At 39.1% G+C, this 26560-nt stretch overlaps 1 long non-coding RNA gene and 2 pseudogenes across 1 annotated transcript; 1 reads left to right on the forward strand and 2 right to left on the reverse strand.

Annotated features, from left to right (window-relative positions):
* Nucleotides 1-1169: 1169 nt before the first annotated feature.
* Nucleotides 1170-9606, reverse strand: LOC139479068 (uncharacterized). Its single transcript, XR_011654340.1, has 6 exons — nucleotides 9353-9606; nucleotides 5712-5768; nucleotides 2626-5351; nucleotides 2208-2352; nucleotides 1820-1876; nucleotides 1170-1221 (listed from the first exon to the last, which is right to left on the reverse strand). It is a non-coding gene; the product is annotated as an uncharacterized lncRNA (long non-coding RNA).
* On the forward strand, nucleotides 9215-17565 carry LOC139479067 (multiple epidermal growth factor-like domains protein 10; annotated as a pseudogene).
* Nucleotides 17566-20827: 3262 nt separating this feature from the next.
* Nucleotides 20828-25787, reverse strand: LOC139478750 (aggrecan core protein-like; annotated as a pseudogene).
* Nucleotides 25788-26560: the final 773 nt, after the last annotated feature.

The following is a 26560-nucleotide window of genomic DNA, read 5'->3' on the forward strand; positions in this document are numbered from 1 at the left end:
ATAAACAAATATTTACCTGATATATAAAATAGTAATATATTGGCATTTCATTTTGATTTTGATTTGATAAATGTATAAAGAAAATACTGTTTACAGAACACGAAAGATGATTTGATTGTTTGTATATTTATTTAGGAAATTAAACGAGCTGATTTCCACGCATTGTTTAATCTAAATAGAAACAGTGAAACACCGATAATCCGAACCCGTTCCTTAACATCGACTGTTGTGAACCTCATTGTATCATCAAATGGAAAATACTTTTACCCACAATTCATTAATCTGCGAATGGGATATTCCGTTTGATTTCTTCTGATTTGAACGGTACCGTCCTGACTAAGAGAGTGTTGCTGTTATCAGGTTTACCGCGACAGTTTCAAACGTGATAAAGATTCTGATTTGCTTCTGTTATTTTTATTCAAATTATCATATGTGCATTGACCAATTATTCGGACCTTACAACAAAATACATATACTGCACATTAATCGTTAACATATGCCACACGTATCATTAATATTGCTTTTAATGGCAAAGCGCCGTCTGGGGCATTATTTCTGTTATCTTTCGGCGTGTCAGCTTACTGCGGTAAAAAAGATCGAAATGATGCAGGTTCATACGTTCAAGACATTGTTAACCCCACGAGCAGTGTGGTATGGTTCTGCCCAAACATGAATAGTAATGAGGGAGAATTTGGATCCGAACCCACTACCTAAGGATTCTGGCACGTCAACGTGGAGCAATTTAATAGGTGAAAAGTGTCTGTCTCAATGAACGTAATCTGGAGATGAACAAGATTATATATAGTCGGTCTGATACAGTCGAATGAACTGTTAGAGTCATCAGGGAATTTTATGCTTAATTTTACATACTTTGGAGTTCCATATAATTTCGAGACAACTGGAAATTCAACACATCCAGTTCGAGTGATCTGAGTATAAATGATGTTAAATATTGAAGGAACTCGCAGGTACCGGAACGTGAGTTCGAGACAACCGAAATTAGACACATCCAAGTTCGACACAACGAGGGTGGATTGTATTTTAACACAACATGTTAATAACGATGCATAATTATTTTATTCTTGAGTGTATTTGCATGTAATATGTGAATGTGTGACAAACGGTTAAATCTTCAGGCAGGAGTTCACCATCACACTGGTCACATTCGTCACTCAACCTCTTCATCGTCCAGGAGCTGCCTCTAAGTCAGTGCCCCTTGGTCTACAAACAAGGGTTTATTCAATGACCTCTCAGTATGACTGCATTTTCACGTATTATTCATTTTTAATGAAACCTAACATAGATCGATATCTAAGTTCTAATACTGTGGAAAGAGCAACTGTTACTAAAAATGAAAAGAGAATATCAAAATTGCAAAAGAGGGTCTCTGCAGCATCTGTATCCCTGATGTCTGTAACATTAAGAGCTCGTAGATCAATGTTTTACACCCACTTGTAAAATACAAGCAAACAGGCACCAATATAAATAGTCAAACATGACTGACACTTGGAGTTCTTTTTCAAAAATAGTGTTCTACTTCAAAGAGGACCACTTGTAGCGTCACTAATTAATAGGTATTCTAAATAAACCAATGCTTATGATAGAGTGGGAATCATACACTGGACTCTGCCTTTAGCAGAGATTTCGGAAAGTATTTTGTCCTTTTTAATTAAATAAATAATGTCTGAATGATGATCTCTTGCCATCAACTATGAACAATACGTGGAAATAAAATGCCATCCACTCAATGCATATAATCTTATTATTTGTGACGACATTTTACCGTATTATTCGTCATGAAACCCACGTTAAACGTTACCTGTAACGTCACCGTGATCATTCGCAATATCCTCGTCCATCACATCACGCCCAAGAACTGAAATAATGAATATATAATACCAGAGATATTCAGTTGTAAACACCCATGATGTCACAATATATACATATGTATGTATGCATGCATACATGTATGTTACTAAATCATCCAGGAGCAGATAACCCATATGAACTGGCGGGCCAAAGAATGTTTACACTTGAAAATTGGAATTGATCAAACAATTACAAACGTTATCAAAATGTCACCAGGCTGAAACACTGAAAACATATGATCCTACACCCAAATATGAAACGCAAATACATCGAATAAGCATTTCTTGTTTGTTTCATTTTAGCCACTATGAATCATGTGTGACATATTCTTTCTTTACCTCGGCAGTTTATCAGACAAGGTCGTGGCGGTCTTGGAAATCTTGGCAGTCTGAGTCGAGGCCATCTAGGTCCCCCCCACAATCCTTCCGAGTACCCGACAAACACACTCAGCACGACAAGTGATAGAAGCAGAGACACCCTCATCTGGGAGCAAATAAAGAGAACCATCCGAAATTTGAAGTTGTCGACCTTCGCCATACTAATAGTTTGATTGATTGATTAAAAAGCTGTTAAGATGTTTTCCTTCAATATTGCTTGGCTGTTGTACACCATGTTGTATACCACTTATTTTTCTCATGATATTGGTACCTTGAAATTAAGCAAATTCGGATAGATTCAATTGAAGCGCAATCAAGAAACGCTGTGAGAAGCAATTATACAGCTCAACAAACGGAACACACATGACTTGTTTCTTACCTTGACGATGACTGTTTTTTCAATGGCTTCAAGTAGAGTAGCGGAGAGCTATTTATTGGAACAGAGTGAAAATTGTATTTTAGCACGGCTTCAGATATGATCTGTTGTTCCATTAATAATGCTTCTGATATTAATAATATTGTCAAACAAAACTCCGAGCATTCACTCACATACACTGTTGGATGGTTTATTGACAAAAAAAAGGACTACCGGTTTATTATACTTATCGCGATACATCGTAAAGAGTAATGAAGAACGAAGCGTTGTTTACTTGACGATAAAACATTATTTTATCATGACGTCATTTCTGGAGATCCAAATATGCGCTCTCAACTTGATGACGGCGTATATTGGACGACTTTATTTTTGAGAGGGAAGTGTCTAGTGAGTTGTTACCCATAGATGGAGTACTGAGATAAACGCAACGACCGAACGGTCGCATCCAAAATTGGTAGAGATATGACAATCCGTATAAGGAGAAAGGCTACAGCTAATCGACGTGAGGATTGTGAGAATATGCGGAAAATACCAAAACGTAACTCACCTGTTCATAAAATGGACTTGTCAGACATTGCTGAGATCGGATACTATTCAGGGAGTCATCATTATTATAACTAAGGTAAATATGTTTAAAGCTTGCACATTTTTTCAACATCCTTAAAGACGCTGTACGTAATGTTGATATCTCTAATAAGAAATAAACAACTCGTGGTCATTGTTTATCGTACAATAAAACCCCACAGGGAAAACCCCCACTGGGGGCTGCGCCCCTCATGGTTTATTCTCTCCGCAGTGTTTTATTGCAGATAAACACCGACAACGAGTCATTTATTTCTTATGTTGGAAACTATAAAGTACATCTGGACACAAAGTATCAACTAGTATATAAGCATGCAACATATATCACATTGTTTAATTTGTTTACGTTATACATAAATAATGCAAACAAAAATTTAATCACAGCTCTTCCTTCAAATGTGTTCTACATTTCTTAACGGCTAGAAAAGTAAATTTAGCTAGTCTTTTTCAATATACCTGAATATCTTTAAATAATATTTGAAGCACTGCATGGCTGGGAAATGTACACTAGTAATACTGACTGTACATCCATCCTACTTCTATCAATAAGTGATGACATGGACAACAAAATCCATAAAAAGCGTATCTGTAAATTGAGAATGTGGAAAATGTAGAATCGATTCTGTCTTCAACAGTGGATTGATTTTGACAGGTAAGGGACGTAACTCTGCTCAATGTGTTTCTGTGAATCAGGGAAAAAGTGATACCACTTATATGATAATCTTATTACAGTCAATCGGATGTAAACATAAAAAATACCTACCTATAAATATATAATAAATAGGATATTCCATGTATCTCGTGAAATATCATATTTCTCTCATCTCATGACGGAGTCAAGGAGATATTTTCACTTATGGCTACGCCGCTCGTGAAGATATCTCCTTTCCCCTTTCATTCGATGAGAGAAACATGATATTTGTCTTCACACATGAAATATCCTCTATATTCTTATTACAATCAATCGAATGCAAACATACAAAAATACCTACCTTAACGGTGCCAGCAACTCAGCTACAGTGTATGTATGGAGTGGAGTATATATAGTAGTAAAGTGTCGCATGGCAATTTAGTCAAGTAGGCACACGAAAAGGCACCGATCGTAAAATCAGACCACCTCGTAATATTGCATGCTACTTCTTTGTGAACCATTGTGCTTTTATTGGAACATCGTGTTGTTTTCATTAACAGACGGTACTTCAGAGAGTTATTGTGATTGGTTTTCTTGATAACGGTTCCTATAAAACAACACCCGTCCCCAGTTTTATGTTATATAGTTATATGTACAGATATAATGTAAATGCACATAAAATAAGATCAAACCACATGTCGCCTGAAAACAGGGACATAGATAAATAAGAATTATTGCATGATTTACACGCACACTATCATAACAAGGAATGGTACAAGCCTCCCACATCCTACACACAGAGACACACACAGAGACACAGACACACACACACACCCGTGGTATGAGTGAGTGAGTGAATTGGGTTTAACGCCGCTTTTAACATTATTCCAGTTATATCACGGCGTGTCAGCTTAATGTGGGAGGAAAGCCTGAAGTGATGCAGGTCAAAGACGTTTACCACTTCGCTGAAACCTTACCCGTGGTATGAGCACGGTCTGACATTAACAGTAGTCCCCCCAGACTAGTATGTGCATTCAAACGTTATGTGATTTCTTGCTGTCACAAAATACAGATCGTAACGTGTCACTGGGTACACTCATATTCTGAATACGGTCACAATCATAACTAGATCTAATCTAACTGAATTCAAGTAACAAAAGCGCAATATCGCACCTTACAACAAAATACTCATGCATAATTTGGGAGTTCCATATAAGTTCGAGAGATCTAAGTATAAATGATGTTACATATAGAGGGAACTCACAGGTACCGGAGGGCTAGTTCGAGACAACCGAATTCGATACATGCAAGTTCGATACAACGAGGTTCGCCTGTATGTAAACACAACATGTTAATCATGAAGCGCAATTATGTTCTTCTTGAATGTATTTGCATGTAGCATGTACATGTGTGACAGGCAGTTAAATCTTCAGGCAGGAGTTCACCATCACACTGGTCACATTAGTCACTCAAACTCTTCATCCTCAAGAAGCTGCCTCAGTCAGTGCCTCTAGGACTACAAACAAGGGTTTATTCAATGACCACTATGCATAATTGCATTCAAATGTATTATTCATGCTAAATGAAACCAAACATGGATCGTTATCTTAGTGATAGTGATTCTTACTTCTTATTAAACCATTTTTTATGATATAGTGGAAATCATACAATGGACACTGCCTTTAGCAGAGATTTCTTATGATTGCGGAAAATGTTTTGTCCTTTTTAATTAAATGAGTAATGTCTGAATGATATCTCTCGCCATCAACGATGAAAAAACAATGCGTGAAAAAATATCATCCACTCCATGCTTGTAATCTTATTTGTGACGACACTTTACCGTATTATTCGTCACGAAACCAACGTTAAACGTTACCTCTAACGTCATCGTGGTCATTCGCAATATCCTCGTCCATCACATCGGGTCCAGGAACTGAAATAATGAATATATAATACCTGACACATTCATCTGTTGACATCCAACATGTCACAATATATACACCTCACCTTTAATTTATACTCGGCAACAACATGTATGTATGCATGTGTGTGTGTGTGCGTGCGTGTGTGCGTGCGTGTGTGGGTGCGTGCGTGCGTGCGTGCGTGCGTGCGTGCGTGCGTGTGTGCGTGCGTGGCAGGCTGGCTGGCTGGCTGTTACTAAATCATCCAGGAACAGATATCTATGTACCTCATATGGCGGGCAAATGTAAAAACTTGGTAATTACAAATGTTATCAAAATGCTACTAGGCTGAAACACGATGCCATCATCAAACGTGGGTGTGTACTTTCGTTTGCTCGGCAGTTTATCTTCCAAGGTCGTGGAAGTCTTGGCGATCGTGGAAGTCTTGGTTGGGTAAACGAGGGAGTCGAGGCCATCTAGGCCCCCCCCCCCCCCCCCCCCAACCCTTCCGAGTACCCGGTAAACACACTCAGCACACATGGCGACAGACGCAGAGACATCCTCATATAGGGAGCAAATAAAGAGAACCATAATATGTTTGAAGTTGTCGACCCTCGCCATTCTTTTAGTTGAGTGTTAAACTTAAATAATCAGTCTGTTTTGCAATAAATCACACTGATATACTGAATAAATATAAGCAAAATGATTGAAAAGTTGTTAAGATACGAGGGGCGCAGAATATCTTTTGCACTTTTATTTTTCAATATAATCTCCATTCACCTCAATACAATTATTCCATTTGTCCTTCAAGCTTTTAATGCCACTTTGAAAGAAATCCGCAGATTGGCCCTCTAACCAGCAGATTGGCCCTGTACAGTTAAATCACGGACCCTGGATGATCTAGACAACCTGGATGTCCTGGACAACTAGATCTAACAAAAGCGTTTCTGTAAATTGTGATGTAAATATATTTGGTAGTGAGTGAGTGAGTATGGTTTAACGCCGCTTTTAGCAATATTCCAGCAATATCACGTCGGGGGACACCAGAAATGGGCTTCACACATCGTACCCATGTCGGGAATCGAACCCGGGTCTTCGGCGTGACGAGCGAACGCTTTAACCGCTGGGCTACCCGACCGCCCCTTCATCAGTATCAATAATCCAGGACATCTGAGGTGCATTCGGTAACAACTGTGAGCGTTTTGACATGAAAAAATAAAACAAAATGCTAAAATAACCACGGTTAATCCCTTTCAGTGTGATTATAATAAATCGTGATCCCTCATGAAATGGATGAAAAACATCACACATCAAAGCACTGTCACTTACAACAGTTTTCTATCGCTGTACATTTATAATAGGAAATGAACATGACCAGACATTTTGTCATAACTTTCTAAAGTGCACACATGTTGCCAGACTGACTTTCAACTCGGAATTTCAACTTGTTAGTATTTAGAAAACCTATAGGGTCACTCTTCATCACTAGGACGCTCTATTTTTTTCATGAAATATTGAGATTTACATGCCTCCTAGCTATCGGAGTATATAAAATAATCATACGATTAAAGTTACTTATTGTATATATATAGACCTGCCAGAAAGGCTAAACATAACAATATCTATGAATAATATAATGTGGTTGATATCAGTGTCCAAATGGTATTGCGTAGACATTTTGTTTGTTTGTTGTTTAACGCCGTACTCAGCATTATTCCAGGTACATGACGGTGCCAGGATAATAAGTATGACTAAGTATTCGTACCTGATATGGACGAGTATGGCTGAGAATGGATACCGAGTACTGGTCAGTATTGACACCGAGTATGAGTGTCGTCATTAAGCATTAGTGAATGCTGAGTCCGAGTTTAGCTTAGTATTGAAACTGAAAATGGTTCAGAATGGATACCGAGTATGGCTGAGCATGGATTCCGAGTACGGCTGGGAATGGGTACCGAGTATGGCTGAGCATGGATACCGAGTATGGGTGGGAATGGATACCGAGTATGGATGTGAATGGATACCAAGAATGGCTGAGCATGGATACCGAGTATGGCTGAGGATGGATACCGAGTATTGGTGGGAATGGATACCGAGCATGGCTGAGCATGGATACCGAGTATCAGTGGGAATGGATACCGAGTATGGCTGAGCATGGAAACCGAGTATGGATGGGAATGGATACCAAGTATGGCTGAGGATGGATACCGAGCATGGCTGAACATGGTTACCGAGTATCGGTGGGAATAGATGCCGAGTATGGCTGAGGATGGATACCAAGTATGGCTGAACATGGTTACCGAGTATCGGTGGGAATGGATACCAAGCATGGATAAACATGGATACCGAGTTTGGGTTGGAATGGATACCGAGTATGGCTGAGGATGGATACCGCGTATGGCTGAGCCTGCATACCGAGTATGTGTGGGAATGGATATCGAGTATAGTTTCATGTTAATATCGGTTAAGGCTGAGCATTGATACCGAGTGTGAGTGAGTAATGTTATTGGGTGAGTGAGTTTGAGTATGGCTGTACATGGATACCGAGTATGTGTGGGAATGGATACCTAGTATGGTTTCATGTTGATATCGGTTAAGGCTGAGCATGGATACCGAGTGTGAGTGAGTATTGTCATTGGGTGAGTGAGTTTTGGGCTTACGACGCTTTTAGCAATATTCTGGTAACAACGCGGCGGGGAAACGCAACAAATGGGTCATGTGATGAATCGACACCGGGTCTCGGCGTGACGAGCTTGTCAGTGAGCATGGTGAGTATGAGTGAGTGCTGACAGTATGTATGGGTGAGTAATGATAGCGACTACTGGTGACTCTTATGAGTAGTGAGAGAGTGAGTTAATATTTAACGTCACATCGGCAGTATTTCAGCCATATCGTCTTATGAGTAGGTGTTTATGACCGAGTGTGTTTGAGTATTAATACAGAGTGTGTTTGAGTATCTATACCGTGTGTGGGTCAGTATAAAACCCGAGTATGGGTTAATATTAATTACAAGTATAGGTAGATATGGATATTATTGGTGTGAGTCAGTATGGATGTGGTTTGTATCTGGGTTGTAGGCCGTGATATAACTGAAGTACTGGTAAAACAACATTAAACCCAACCAACACTCACTCAGGGATTTCAACCCACATCAAGCTGACACGCGGTGATCTGACAAAGATACTAGTCAACGCAACGTTAACTACTCGACACCGGCACAAACTACACATTTCCCTTATAGTAATGCTGCTGTCACTCGAGACGATACTTTATCCAAAAATGTATTTTTTAGAGTAAAAATATCATTTATACTTATCCTGATTCATACCTATTGCTTAACTGTTCTTCGGATACAGACCTTAATCACATACAAATTACAGAAACCCCTAATTTATTTGTTGAATAGTAAACATCGCGCTCCAAATATTTTCCCAAACCCACTGTGAACAAGATCTTGAATAAGATCCTGTTTGGACGAATGTGTGTTGTGTATTTCCCCTACAAGATGGCGGTGTGGTTCATGGTTGTGTGGATATCGCTGTTTGTGTCCCAGACAGGTCAGTGGCTATATATATGTTATATGCCATACATAGTACCTATATATGTTCAATGTTACCTGGACACCCAATCATTTCGTGAGCAGTGAAGATGTCATGGAATTTGGCCTCTTCCTTCTCAGTTTCATCTCGGGTAGGCCATGAGTTTGTATTTCCGGGTTGATGGTATTGTGCGAGGTTCTCGCCATCACAACATTCATGTGCAGCGTTCACTCGGCTGTCTGACGACTTTCCTTCCCTCTACATGTATATAAACTTGTGAACCTCAGCCCCGCTGTCTGACGACTTGCCTTCCCACTACATGTATAAACTTGTGAACCACACCCCGGCTGTCTGACGACTTGCCTTCCCTCTACATATATATATAAACTTGTGAACCTCAACCCGGCTGTCTGACGACCTGCTTTCCCACAACATGGAAATAAACATTTGAACGTTTCTTCAATGTGGTTTATCTTCATATATAAGATAGGTGCCCGACAAATAGCAAAAAACAGTGAAGAACGAAGTGTGGTTTATTTTACCATAAAACATTGTTCTATCATGACGTCATTTCTGGAGATTCGAACATGCGCTCCTGAGAGGGGAGGGTACAGTGAGTTGTTCGCATTAGAAGCTGGGCAGATAAACGCGATGGTCGAATGCTCGCCCGACCGTCCTTCATTGAGGTATAAACGTAACGAAGTCAGTCCTTGTAAATATATACACCAACAAAAATAACGCCACAGACTGTTCATTTAATGATTATCACAAAAAGAACTACAGACATTAATACGAAATTAACAATAAAATAATAAATCAATAATTAATCAACAGTCCCTTACGAGACAATTATTACACACGGTAATCTTAATCTGTACGTATAAAACAATGCCCAGCTTACGGTAAATATATACAAAAGAAGGTAATTCATCATGATGTGTTTCGCAAAGGTCAAATTTTCTTAAACCAAGTGTGCAAACGGCAAAACGAGCACAATATGACCCCTACTACCGCCATGGTGAATAACACAAGATGTGCAGCGAAGCGGTGTAAAGGGAAGTAACTGCTAAAATGGATGGATTAAATTTAGTCTTTCAGCATTTCACTGCCGAGTTTGTGTGTTCGAGATGCGGAATGTTTTCAGATTTTTATTTATTTCTAAATGGAAGTAAGAACGAAACGTGCGGCGGACTTTTTGAGAACCTAGACTTTTTGTATCCTTATTGTGGCGTACATCTCACAGTTCAGCGGATGCTCATTGTTGGACTATAAAAGCAAACATAACGTCAACGCAGTAATATAACGAATGTAAATAAACCATTGTACGTCTAGTTAAGATTGAATTAAATCAGGCAGTTGGCAACGACAACTTGACCAGCGTGCCAAAATATCTGATACGTGTTTGTTTCTCGATCTACTCGTGACAACATCCTAGTGAAAACGAGCCTGACTGCAGCTAGCGTGCCGTGATACATTGAACAGCGGTTGACTGGTCGACAGCGGTTGAGTAACTGGTAACTTGATATGCATGTTACCATTTGACGCGTGTATACTCTAAAATGTAAAAATAATATACCCCTTTGCAAAACAAGAAATGGAAGTAAAAAGTAACATTTGCCAATTCCATTGCGTATTACATTGCTTGCCTAATACTTGCCATTTGTCCGTAATGTCACTCATTGACTGGCCAAGATGACCACTGTAATTTTCCTTTCCGTAGTTGACAGGATCATGCTTGCATGCTTTCTGCATGCATTTTCCCGAACACGTTGCATTTGGGTATATTCGCCCCGAAATGATGTTTAGCAGGTATCGTTGAATATGTTCACTCTATCACTCCTCACACGATCCCCTACCGTCCTCCATAAGTACATAAACAAAAAGGGAGAATTGTTTGAAGGCGCATTTATTCCAGTATACATGCATGGTATTTGTAAGTCCTTGCACTACATACGAAGTGATGTACAGTAGCGGTTGTGTATCTCATTTCCCTTTGTCTATTCGACGGCAAGGACCTTATTTCTATGGATGTGTACGAGACATAGTTAACATACACTACTGCTGTTTATGGTATAAGCATGCCGAAAAGAAGTACAATGCACACGCTAAAAGAAATCCTCCTCCCCATTCCCACAAAAAACTAAAAAAACATCACACGCCTGCTTGTAAATGTGTCTTTGATAGTTTATTTAATATCAACCATAACAGTACAATGAATTGAGGAATTTGAATTTGCACAAAGAACCAACTGTCCTACATGTAGATGGTCCTAATATAGCATAACATTGTATGTACACTATTTTCTGTCACCTTCCATATATTTCATAGGTACAAATTATTCTTACGTTGTAGCTGCATGTCCCCATGGAATGTTTGGTCGTGACTGTCTCTATACCTGCAACTGTCAAGAGGACACTGATTGTGAAACCAGGAAAGGTTGCGAATGTTCTTCTGGATGGGATGGGCCTACTTGTCAGCGAGGTATTGTCTCAGAGTTAGATAATCTACAGGGCGAGTGAGTGATTAGTGCTTAACGCCACATCCGAAATAGAAAAGTCATTTAGGGTTAGACAATTTTATAAGTTTATGAATTTCGTCGATGGACAAGAACGGTGACATTTTCAGTCGTCCATTCATTTTTCCACAGCTATTTGCCCTTCACGCCAAGTGGAAAGTCCAGGCGTGTTATTCTCCTGCATTGACAATTTATATTTACAAGTATTTCAATCTATCTAAGTGCAACATTCTAATCCTGAAACGATTTTCATTTAAGAAATTGATATTCTGGACACTATGTGTACTCTATCGTAGGCAACATGGCCCTGCAACGGGAGGCTGTCGCCAGCTCCGAACAACATTGATACATGGGCGCCAAGGCCGCCGTGGATGGGGCTTTGCACAATAGGTTTCTGACCAAACTAAACTCGTCGGAACCAGGATGGGTGAAAATTAAACTTGATTCGGGAATGTATGCACCAAGGGTCAAAGTGTTTCTAAATAAGAAATGTAAGTCAATAAAACAAATATTTCAGGATAAGTAGCTTATAGTATGATCTATGTATATTTTGAGCTACATAAGCTTGTAAACTTGGCCCTCGTACATATTTCAAGTATTGTATTGGGTTAGGGGAATTATTCTTACGCCTTTTGTAAATTATTTGAAAGATTCTCCAATTTGTGTAAATCTTAGGTTTTTAATGATGTTATATAATGTAGATTACCAATTGGGGAGTTAATCTGTAATGTTAGGGGTAACATTGAACATTATTATGCCTCAGGAGTGAGTTTTGAGAGCAGAACTACTAACCCCATATGAGCCCGTATACTGTCATTAAAAATCCAAGATGGTTGTTACTGACTTAATATGTGACCGTTCGCGTATACCGTCAGTAACAGCCATTTTGGATTTTCCAACACCCACCTCACATATTTCACATGAAGATTCTGGTACACAAATTCGTTATTCGACACTGATTTGTGTTTTAATATCATTAATTTTGATGTGCAAGGACGTTAATGTATTTTTGGAACACGTTCGTGACTTTAATAAAGATTATATAAATCTAAAATTATCAACAAGGTTTGGCCTCTGAGGAGAGTAGTCTCCCTTTGACCTTTAACGCCTTAGATAGTGTTTTGAGTTTTAAGTTTTGACATGACATGTGCGACAAGGATACGAAATAGTGTAAACTTTTCGGCATAATAAATTCGTTATGGTGTCTTTAGTTGCCGTATGCGGTGACGCTTCGTCCAATATTTTTCTGCTAACCTAATATGACACCGTATACGGCAACTGAAGAATTCCTATTTCGAGTACAAGGTGAATAAAGCTCAATTTACATTCATGGTCACAATTCGAGTGTTTACCCTTTGTGACAGGAGTACTGTTGTGTGGTGTCAGACACACTCACTTTTTAAGCATATTGTGTTGCTGGCAGGTCCAGCGGGCAGGGCAGGGCAGGGCAGGGCAGGGCAGGGCAGGTTTACTTTTATCACGAATATTTAGTGTCATCACTAATTTTCAGCGATCCATTGATATAATTTAAACCGCTATTTTGCCTTTTACGCCTAAATGGACTGTGTGTCGTCATATAATCGAGGCTATTTAATGTGTGGTGTGGACATTTTATATTTCACGGTTAAGGCACCGAACGTAGTTTGATTCCAAATTACAAGTGTAGTTATGCCTGTTTAGAACTTTCATTTCTTCTGTAGCTCCATATGACCAAAGTGGCCTCCAAGTATACACCTCGGCAGTCGGTGACGAATACCCTGGGAGACTATGTTACACCTTCACAGGGAACTACACGGACATGCTGGAAGTGACGTGTCCCGTCGTGGCGCTGTTTGTTCGAGTGTATCTCAACACCATTAACAGCAACAATAAAAACATAGTCCTGGACCTTGCAGAGGTGCAGGTGATAGGCAAGTATTCCTAGGTGCTGTGCTTTCTGTATCTAGTTGAATTAATAATGTTCATTAATGTCCAATAAGACTACAAAGACTTTCAAAATAATATCATATATGACGCGTGAACTTGACTGTAACTAGTTTTTGTCTAAATGTATCTATAACATATTGCCAACAATTTTCTAAGTGCTTTATTGTTTATGTATTGTAATTGATGCATAGTAGATGGTGAAATATGATTAAATATAGGACAATATGTGATTTGTCCTTGTTACATCAATATTAACTGCACTCAAACATATGTGAATGTGGATTCGAACAGTTAAATCACCCACCCAACAGCCCAGACTTAGCCCCCAGTGACTATTTCCTGTTACGGCAAATGAAATCTGCCCTACGTGGAAGACGCTTCCAGGATGACGAGGACATAAAGGCTGCCACAGAGGCGTGGTTAGAGGGCCAATCTGCGGATTTCTATAAAAGTGGTATTGAGAGCTTGAATGACAAATGGAATAAGTGTACTGAGGTGAATGGAGATTATATTGAAAAAATAAAAGTGCAAAAGATATTCTGCCACTTGGACTTATATTAAAGTTGCCAAATTTATTGAACGCCCCTCGTATGTAGCTCAATGAGAGCCCGAGGTCCACAGATTTGTTCCTCTCTACAGGATGTTCTCCTGGAACGTATGGGGCTGACTGTACTGAATTCTGTTTCTGCAACGGCCATCCTTGTCACCCAGTCACAGGGCATTGTCTACTGGAAGGTATGTATGCCACACGTTCTCTCCATGTTAGCTTCTAAGTTAATAACAGTACAGGTAGATAAACTATAATTGTGCCTTACATGTGCGAAATATTGTATTCTAAACTGTGGTTGCTCTTTTTAATTTTTTGTTTATTTGGATTACATGCAAATGTCCCGTGAGCAATGACAGTTGAAGAGGAAATACAGAAACAGTATGCGCATGGCCAATGTGCAGTAACCATAGATTCTCAAACATATAAACCTGACTACCAACTCGTGACCACCGTTCAGACAAACGTTGTTTTACATTGCTGTTAATTTGTGTTGTTAATGGTGCACATTTTCCTGTGATATCAATACCAGTGTTTTAATGGTGAGTACGAAACTATGCATTGTCAGATATTTGGCAAGGTTAGTTTGGTGAAAGTTTAGTCTAAGATATTACCTTTACATAAATATGTTTGGAAGTGGGGAAAGACGCATCTTTAATCTGAAAACGGTGTTTACACATATATACCTTGAAAAAAGTTAAAAAGATAATGAGTTCTATAATTTCAGCTGTAATGACAATTGGTGATTATGACAAAAATGGTGTTACACGGTGACGCCGGAATTCACATTAGGCGGTTTGTGAGAAAACATGGTCAAACCAAATCGACGTCGGTCAAACTGAATCGCTTTAGAGAAGCAGGGATGGCGTCCTGCAGAGTCATCAAACACTCCTAATGTCCGTTCACCATCAGAGGTGGGTTTTAGCACGATGACAGGCATGGAATCAGAGAACCTGGCGGAAAATTCACTGGTCTGACGAAATTAGGTTCCTACTAAAGTCACGGATGGTTTTTAGGCACAGGAAAACAGCCTTTTTACTCAGGAACACGAGACCAACTGTCATTTATGGAGGAGGCTCGATAATGATTCGGGGGTATATGTCACACGATTGCAAGCTGAACCTGGTCACCATACAAGGCGACCTCACAGGGAATCTGTCCATCCGATATACCTTTCGACAAGCACCCACTCGCAAAAATAATTTATAACAGTTGACGATATAAAGCATTTGTAGGCTAATCGTCAGTTATTTGAAATATTTTCATATAACACTAATAGTTATTTATGCAATAACTTCAACGAAAGCAACAGGGGTTATGTGGGAGAGTCTATACCGTGACGACCATACTCCATGTACTGTTTCGGGCAAAAATTGTACACACCATTGTCCGCTTGCCGAATTCTTTCTGTGACTCCAATCCTTATGTCCTGTGACATTTCATTTCATCAAAGGTAGTCACTTATTTAGCCCCATAATGTCTTGTAATCAAAAGCATATCAAGGACGTGTATCACCATGCACAGCTAATGGTAAATTCAGTTCACTCTCATTTTGCTTGTAAGTTGCAGGTACTGTGTCATTGTCCCCGCTCTCGTCCTCGTCCTCGTCCTCGTCCTCATCTGCAAACGCAGGGCTTATTGGTGGAATGATTGGATTTGGCTTGGCTGTGCTTATCTGTGCGTTTCTTTGGATTTCCAAAAGACAAAGGTACACAATAGGAACTGGTTGCTTCGGAGCTAAATACCCACCTGTCATTAATACATTGTAAAACAACTTGTTAACTGTTTGAGCATATGGGTGAGAACTTTCACACTTGATTACTGCAAAATATGTCAGAATGTAAAGAGACACCTGGTTTCGAGATGTACTATTTTCAGATATCCTTTTTTCAAAAATATACTCAGCAACAAAAGTTCCTGTGACAACCCTTTCCCATCGGTTGCATACAAGAAAAACCTTTCTGGTGTTCCAATCGGATACGTAAATATGGAAACGTGTAGTACAAACGCAATCTCAGCAGAAAAAAGATCTGATGGCAAAATATGTCCTTCATGAAGCAGTCATGCAATTGATGATGTAAACTAGGGTACAAAAGCACGCGTATTGTAGGGATTCGGTATGCATTGTTTCTGCTTGTCTGCAACCCGGAAAGCATCAATCATTATTTGAAGTTTGGAGATGCCACGCCTACCTGAAAATGACCGCTTCAGAACCACTCTGTATGCTCAAGGAACATTGTAGAGTGAAGCTGCTAGGAGAATAAACGTGCTCAGAAACACTATTTGGACATTATGGCAGCGGTGGCAGCAAACAAACACTATCAGAGACCGACCAAGGAGCGACAGGCCCCCTGTTACGTTCGTCCGTCAAAATCGTTGGATTCGAACCACCCATCTGCGAAATCGGTTCAAGCCTGCAACAGTCACTGCGAGAACCATCCCTGGCCTTTGCCGAATATCGGCACAGTCTGTAAGTCGCCGTCTTACGAGGAGACAAGCCAGACGCCCAATTCTGACCAAAATTCACCACCGATTGCGTCTGCGTCATAACGTCATTTCTGTGCTTGACATATGTCATTAAATGCGTTTTACTGGTTCATTGTCCGATATGAATTCTGTTAGATGCGTGCGTCTACTTTGATAAGGTTCTTGATTTTATAGCGTGTCACAGGAACTTTTGTTGGTGAGTATAGTTAGGGTTGTTCCTCTGTTGAACAAGTTACTTTTTTGTTAATATTGCTGGGTTCAGCAGACTTGAATCTTTTAGGCGCATCATGATCATACGTAAATTGTCGGCACCACACTGGCGGTCATGGCTCTCAACAATACGGTAGTCATCACTACTTCTCCAACATTACGCCCACGTGCCTTATTATGAAAGTTTTAAAAAGCGATGTTAAATGCAACTCATTATCGTTGTTTGTTTTGCTCACAGATTGTGTCGGATTTGGGGAAACACTGAGGCTGATCATGATGAACACGTTCATCTTATAAATGGAGGAGTAGATGGGATGAGATGCGATGTGAGTAATGTTTACGAGGACATATGGCCTCTGGAATCATCGACGGAGATGAACTCTCAAACAGATCGTAAGGATTTAGATATCTGAAAAACATTTTGATGTAGACTTTTGCTACCAGACATATAGTAAGGTAATATTATGTTCAGGTGTTGTTTTCATGTGAACAATTGACCTGCGTTTCCATGTGTTTGTGAGTGCAGCCGTCGGTATGGACAAGATATGCTCTGCTCACCTTTTCGCGAAAACATGGTATCATCACTATTTGATAGTGACATAGGATATATATATATGAGTTTTATGAGTTGACTGGAGGCCAGTATATACTGGCCTCCAATCAACTCATAAAACTCATAACAATAACTGTATTGTTTTACCCATCATGCCTTGGCAATCCTATTTATGTACATCAATCAGGCTTTATACTTAACCTTTTCTATATAACCACCAACTACCCACATATATATAACCTTCCTACTTCACATTTCCGTACATCATATGCATGATAACAGCGTTAGTATCTACACCGAAACGTCGCAGTCATTGTAATTAGGAAGTTGTACATATATAGAACCATCTCCATTGTTCAATATTTACTGTAAGTAACGTTGTAAACTAAGACTGAATATGTTATTTACTGTTTTTGAAACATTGTGATGTTGATTGATTCGGAGTTTAACAGTTGTTCAAAATAAATGTTCGGTCTCCCTTATTTACTCATGGTCGCTTAGTTTTGTTTCTTTAAAAATTATTCTTTTCCGTTAAGTTGTACCATTGTCGTAAAACTAACTTTTCGTGGCGCTGTTTTACATGTAGAATTACACCCACATTCATGTGTTCGTTCGTTCATAATCTGTTATTGTACGTGCGCCTCACTGGATGCCGGTACATTTGTACGTGCCCGTGGCTTATTGTTGTTAAACCTCAAACAAAATGTATTTTGCAATTTTTAGCAACCTCGAAACAGACACACGAATGATTGATATAAGCAACTTCTGAACAACCAAACGAATGATTGATATTATAAGCAAGGCCTGAACAACCAAACGAATGATTGATATCACAAGCAACTTCTAAACAGACTCACGAATGATTGATATCATTAGCATCTTCTGAACAGAATGATTGATATTACAATCAACTTCTGAACAGACACGAATGATTGATACCATTAGCATCTTCTGAACAGAATGATTGATATTACAATCAACTTCTGAACAGACACGAATGATTGATACCATTAGCATCTTCTGAACAGAATGATTGATATTACAATCAACTTCTGAACAGACACGAATGATTGATATATATATATATATATATATATATATATATATATATATATATATATATATATATATATATATATATCATTAGCATCATTAGCATCTCCTGAACAGAATGATTGATATTACAAGTAACTTCTGAACAAACACACGAACTTCTAACCAGACAAATGAATGATTGATATTATAAGTAGCTTCTAAACAAAAGAGTGATTGATATCATTAGCATCATTAGCATCTCCTGAACGGAATGATTGATATTACAAGTAACTTCTGAACAAACACACAAACTTCTAACCAGACAAATGAATGATTGATATTATAAGTAGCTTCTAAACAAAAGAGTGATTGATATCATAAGCAACTTCTGAACAGACACACGAATGAAAACAACAATACTAATGTGTGATTTTGCATAAAAATGTAATTATGAAATGTAGATTATGTAATGAGACTGTCCAGCACATTGTCAGTGGATGCCCAGCATTAGCACAGACACAGTATCTTAAGCGACATGATGGCGTAGCTCGATTATTTTATTACCGTCTTCGCCATGCTTGTGGTTTTGACACAGAGGTCTATACATGATACGACCCAGAATATATGTAGAGGGGGGCATGGAAAATGATAAATACAAAATGCTTTGGAATAGTCTCGTATGTAGCTCCAGACCTGTCAAGGCCAACAAACCTAATTTAGTCCTTTTTGCTAAATCAAGGACATAATTTATATCATTTAATTTTATGTCCCTTTTGGCACTAATGTGATTGACAAAATTCAGGAAAAGCATGGCAAATATGCGGACCTCGCATTTGAAATGTCACGCTTACATCCCAGGTACCAAAATGTCTCCCAAATGTTCTCGGTGCCTTAGGTTTGGTACCTCCCTGTTATCTGTTGACTGATATCGAGAGAGTACTCGGGTTTGTTGCCTTTATAACAATCTGTGTACTGCAGAAGGCTGCAGTGTTGGCGTGTCTTCACATTCTCTGAAACGTTCTGGGTTGGGTTTACTTGGGAGAAGTCCCATTCGCTGTCTGGGCTGCGTGTAGAGGGGACAAGAGCCCTGAGCTGATGATGATCCTAACCAGCCTGACCGTGCCAGGATCATCCAAACCCTCTTTGCTGCATATATTCGTTTATTTAAATCTGTGCATAATAATAAAAAAATGTCATTTGATATATAAAATACACTTAAGACCTGTAAGCAGTCTGAGATAATTTAGAATACTTAACAAATGGAAAACATCCTTAACCTGGTTTAGAGTGAGTGAGTATGTTTTTCATCGCTTTTTAGCAATTACTATTTCACCAGTACCACGGCGAGGAGTTTCCCATCTGGACAATGGATCTCGGGCCTTCGGCGGGACGAGTGAATGCATATTAACCCCATCGTTCCCTCATCCTTTTAAGTGTATGCACATGAGATGAATGTTTGCTGTGAAACATATAAACATACCCATTATTCTGTTCTTAAGAAAATTTATTAGATATTTTTCCAATTGATTATATCTAATAGTTGTTTCTGAAGACAACAAATAACAATTTAATTATACATGGATTAACATGAACGTGGTGGGACTTATAAATTTAAACTTGGAATAAGAAAAATCTGAAAAATAATTCATGGTCATTCCTGATTGAATAAAATAATTAAAACAACAAAACTACGACTTGACTGGTTTAACCATCAAATGGCTGACATGGTCATAGCGTCTCGTCTTTTGATAACATTTAGTGCTTTTGAAATGCGATTCTTTGAACTAATTTGGAAACCTGTGGTTGTGTGCTGATATTCATATGATTTGCCAGGACCAGTGAACGACGCTCCTCCATATAAAATAAGCACACATCTGACCTCTTTAAAGTAAAATATTTATTACGTGTGGCATATGTGTTTTCACTTCTGTGTTTGTCTTATTTCGAATCAATCACTCAAAAAGCACTGACAACTTCGTCTTGTATAGCGTGAAATACCCGTGCACAATATCACTAGAAACCGGTGGGGATAGTTCAGAGGGTGCGGGTTCACATCATAGTGGTAAAAGTTACGTCGTTTCTTTACGGACAGCGGGTATGTGTGGCCCCGTCGTCTGAAGCCTGTGTGCAAAGATGTATCCCTTAGGTGTACCACAAACTTATGATCGTGGCTTCGAATCCAGGTTCGTCCTGATAATGTTTTTAGGTTTGTTAGAAGAATCCGTGCTTATGGCTTTACCAAAGTGTCGAAACCTGCATCACTTCCTCCCATGGCACGCTGACTATAAAAGTGACGTCAGACCACCTCCCTCACTCACTCATTAGGGACTTCACAGATGTAGTGTTTCCTGCCGTTACAATTGGTGGGAGTCCACTTCCAATATCCCGCACGGAGGAGAACCACACATGCATTCTGACCAACATTGCTGAAGTCGGAGTTACTCCAGTAAGTGAAGTTCCCGATAGGCTTGGCATTGGTCCACTTGAAAACACGCAGGGTGGACGAGATGTCTGATAGGCCAATCCAGATGGCGTCTCCTGAAACAGTTCAATCACATTTTGTTAAACAATGTTTTTCTGTGTATGAGAAGCGTTATTCATAACACTGTCGACTGGCAGTCTCTCGATCTTGATGTTACTATCATACCATATTTTCATGGATTTTTCATAGTCTACGTCTGGCTATAACTGCTTCTCGTATCATATCGAGGAAGTGTTGTTTCCATTGATCCCAAGATCCCAAGGGGTAACATGGTAACAGTTTCCTATTCAGTACTAGCATATGTTATTGATGTCAGTGTTTGTTTTTTTAACACTGCCATTTTTAAACTCTAAAACATCAAGTCTGGATCGGACAGTCAAGACTGAAACGATGAGCAATGCCCCACTCCTGACCATTCAATCCATCTTACTGCCTCTTACAACAAGCACCTGTTGCTTGAAACCTATTCTAACCCTGATTCCTCACATGATTCACGACAATAGGGAAAAAAAAATACGTTATCCATTTGTCAGCGAATATCTTCAGTCAAATTTGAAATCACTCCCATCGCTCACAATCTTATTATTATTGCAATATTGCTTATGTTATAACCTGCCCTATACAGACGGATTAATTCATCTTCTTGACGCTGTAGTAAATCACAGTTGTGTACTTACTGAACTTGTTATTCATTGCTATTCCTGCTGTCTTCACTTTTTGGAACTTAGTCTCATTATCAGTCACAATCAGCCTAGCTGTCGGAGAATGAAGGCTGCAGTTGTTCCTGGCTTCCAACCACGTGGCCACGTCCAAATGGAACTTAACACATGGACCTTCCACTTCAGACAAAAGGGTAAAACCTTCAGGACACCAGTCCCGAACTGCCAAATTACGAGGTAAAGTTAGTGTGCTTTTAGAAACAGAAAAATGATAAATCGATGATTTAAGTGATAGCTTAAGCGGTCTTAAAATGACATGTTATAGATGAAGTCAATAACAGTAACTTTAAAAAAATACAACGTCGAAAAATCGTTACACACAGTTTTTCCTTTTAAAATGTTCCTATACAATGACCGCGACCGCTTTCTTATCACATAGCAGAGATCTTTATTAAATTTGTTGAATATATTCTCCTATTAGATTTGATACTTCAGCGAAAATAAAATAAATAGCAACTAGTAACATTCGTGAAATTATTCGAAAATCATAAGCGAATTTATTATTCAAAATGTCATCATGGCCTGACGCTATGAACACACATGCTCTTGATATAGTCGGAATCGTACAATCGACTCTTCTTTTAGCACAGATTTCTTATGAATATGGTTTTATCTCTTTTGTTTTGTATACCAACTTGATTTGAAACAACGAATATCCAACAAATGCGAAATAGAAAAGTTATATATAAATAGTTTCAAAGGTTAAAACCAATGCATAATTACTATCAATAAAGAAAGGCTATCTATGCTACTCAAAAGATGTAAAAGATCCCCCGATTCTTTCATATTACTATAGTTAATCTCTTATGCCACGACAGATGAACTATAGTAATATGAAAGAATCGGGCGATCTTTACTTATTGTGAGTGGTAAATTTCATGGACTATAAAATTCTCCTGCTAAGACGCTCAAAATGTACATACAAAGATACTTTACAGTACCATAAAACCTTGTGTATTCCATGTTATTTGGTCGAGAAACTTGACTGGTATCAAACAACTGGCATCTGGTGTCCACAGCGTTGTAGAAGAACGCACGGCAGGAGCGTAGCCGTGCACATTCTGTCGTGCATTTGAGGCATGAAGCGACTGCTGTCGTCAGTATCTCGTTCTTCACACTGCTACCTACAGGTGTGGCGGAGACCATATTTGTGTGGTGAATCTCGCCATCCATAGCCGTACAAGGACTGGAAGTATGAATCACGTGTACGAATAGTTTAATTAAACAATCCATGATCGGTCTGTGCATCATTAGCTGAAAGTGCATGATATAAATTCATTACCTGATCAGCGTATGTTTAGTATAGAAAACAAGGCCAAGGCCATTCTTACCTGTGGTTTTAATGGCTGGATAAACTCTGATACAGTTGAACCCGGTCTCCTTACTATATAAATACAATTAAATTTGACCGCTTATCTCGAATTCAAGTTAACATTCCATAGCACTATCTCGAACGTCATCACTACAATGTACGCATTAACGCTAACAATGGTTAAATCCTTAAACCGAACATTGTTTATTAAATTATTCTTAGACGAAAATGAATAAATTATTTTACAATTAAGCGAAATCCCCCAGTCGTTGTAAACGTGGAATAATTCACGAGTTCAACAGAGTGTTGTATCTTACTACGTAACCAATACGGTAATAATTACGATGTCATATTCTGTTTACAAACACTACTTTTGAACAGAGATCCGTTTCCACGGGTTTCACTTCCAACAAGAGTGTCTCACGTGTTCACTCACATATCATGTTAACGTGCCTGTACAAGGCTTGAATTGGACTTCATCTAAAGTTTACCATCATGGTTTGTCTAGAAGAACTTCGCTTGCTTCTTTGACCCAGGGTCGATCGCAATACATCAGGGGTCTGATCTTTCGAGTTTAATTACAGATCTAAAGTTCCATGTAAGTCCTTTTATATACTAAGCGAGGAATTTGGTTATTTTTTGCGATTGTTGGAAAGAGGAATAATGTTGTGCAATTTATCAAAGTGTGTTACCAAGTGATGAAGAAAATAATGGGATCTATGTTGATCTATGACAGCCATTGTATGCAACCGTATACGACAAACAGCCAGATCATTTCCTGAAGCATCTGTTGCCAGATGCTCACCTATCTAAATTCAAAACGTGCATTACTATCGCATCCAGATAATATGGATTTAAGATATTCATTCTCTCAACTACAATTATTCGTCGCCTATTGGATGTTAGTTATCAAGGCGAAAGTGTTCCGACGGTGACTCTTCCTTGTCCACGCTGTTAATGAATACTATCATCTCGTTTACTTAACAGTACACCGTAGTAACCTGAAACTCATTAACGTACTCCCATCAAACATACAACCTTACCACATCACTACATCAGCAGTATTACAATGGAAATTAGCAGGAACTTTACTATTAATATCACCCTGTTAAGGAGTGATGAGAATATATGACAGGTATGCAAATCTTTACTAAAAGTGCAAAAATAAATATACATGCGATGTTGTAGGAATGTTTTAGGACAGTGTTTTTGTAACGTTATACTATAACTTAGCAGCATGTTTAAGATAACCATATATTTAACGTTTTCGTTTTCTGACGTTGCCACAACATTACGACAGGTCGTGACAACTATGTAGCAACGTATTTTGTTTGCTGGGCTGTTATGAAACAATGTCTTTGGAACACACATAAAATGTGAAGTTTCGTATTCGTCACAACAATAAATAATGTTCCGGTTCACAGAAATTCAAGTGCGTGGTTGGTTGGTTGGTTGGTTGTTTTACGCCGCACTCAGCAATATTCCAGCTATATGAATGGCTGTCTGTAAATAATCGAGTCTGGACCAGACAATCCAGTTATTGATATCATGAGCATCGATCTACGCAATTGGGATCGATGACATGCATCAGCCAAGTCAGCGAGCCTGACCACCCGATCCCGTTAGTCGACTTTTACGACAAGCATAGTTGCATTTTACGGTAAGCATGGGTTGCTGAAGACCTATTCTACCCCGGATCTTCACGGGTCCAAATACGTGAGTGAGTGAGTATGGTTTTACGCTGCTTTTAGCAAAAATTCAGTTATATCACTATATCACGGCGGGGGACACCAGAAATGGGCTGCACACATTGTATCCATGTGAGGAATCCATCCCGGGTCTTTGTCGTAAAGAGGGAACGCTTTAACCACTAGGCTACCTCACCGCTCCACAAATGACAGTCTCTGCAGTGATCTGCCGAATATGGCATAAAAGACAATAGAGTGATAAAGGAAAATGAATGGATCACTGAAACGCAGTATATTCTGCTTTATCCGTAGCACCCACCACTCATACAATTTTCATTAAAACAGTTAAAAGTTCCAGTAGTTGTGGAAACACAAATGACCATGTGAAGGTCATAGTCTATTATACGTGTAGTATATAGCTTCGGGTTGACAAGGGGCCTGGTCACATTTAGTAACAAAAGCATATTTCGAACAAAGTCTCTTGTCCAAGGAGGCTGACACAACATGTAAGCTGTGGTTTCCCTTTCGTGGGCGCCTGGTGTCGTCGCTGGTTTGCAGTGGTCAATTCGTGTAGTTTTTGCTGCTGTTTTACCTTTTGCTCCCAGTGGAATCTGGGCCCCGTTCCACAACGCGATCTTAGCACTAAGGTGATCGTAAGTCCCATACTCTAACGTAGGTTTACGATCATCGTAGCTCTAAGATCGCTTTGAGGAACGGGGCCCTGTTTCGGGAGATAATCCAGACTGGTTGTTCTCCTGAGTTTTGTACTCAGTGGGACAGGGTCAAAGCCAAAGATATTCTCAGGAGTCAATCTGCCGAAGAGGGTCACTCATCCACCTACTCTCCGCGACCACGTCATTAGGAAGGACATATTTACATCGTGGTATTGTTTCCGAAACACGCACAACCATAGTGTTGCACTAAACGAACATGTGAGGTACACAATGAAGAAAGTCTTACCTTAGAATATGAAGAAAAAACACGAAGGCGAGAGGATGGAACATGGTCAACTCCTGTCTGAACACAGTATTGTCTCATCTAGGACTCTGATATTATTGCTATGTTTGGTAAAGTGTCAATAGGAATGCAAACAATCAATCGAAGCTGAGTACAAACAACACACTTATCTCAACGCTCACAGCAATATGTTTAGAAGACGTATGTAATTATCTCCGGTGAATGAGGTTTCTTTGTTAAAGTTTCTTTCGCGGAAATACCAAAATACATATTGACTGTTTATTCCCTCCAGGCTAATATTTTATTCATCAGATAGACAAATATTAAACCTTCAGAAGAGAATGTATGTACGCTTATATTTTGACGCCAAGTAAAGGAAGTGCCATTTTCTCTTTGTGAGGCGATTTCTATGCATTCGATCATTGCATGTCATACGCATTTAGTGCATTAACGAAGGAGACAGCATGACACTTATAATGAATAGTACAGTCGATAATAGGTACATACATCTTGAACGTGCACACAATGAACAATGAACAATGAACAACAATGTTTACGTTGTGCTTGATATTTACTTAAAAAGAGAGTTAATGTATTTGAACACGCATTTGGTTTGTCAAATATATCTGGAAAGTTGTTTACAATGCCATACACGAGAACACTCTAAGCCAGGCATTTGTATCAATCATCTTCATATTACCCGTCAATGTTTATGACCCTAGTAGCAGCAAACAAAGCCTGATAAAAAAACTTTATAGCTGACAGTACATGTTCATTTTGTAAACGAAAGATTACTCAATCACATGCACGTGGGTGAGTGAGTGAGTTGGGGTTAACGCCGATTTTAACAGTAT

This window comes from Haliotis cracherodii, unplaced genomic scaffold (assembly GCF_022045235.1).
Source record: "Haliotis cracherodii isolate W230 unplaced genomic scaffold, xgHalCrac1.p SCAF_4, whole genome shotgun sequence".
NCBI lineage: Eukaryota > Metazoa > Mollusca > Gastropoda > Lepetellida > Haliotidae > Haliotis > Haliotis cracherodii.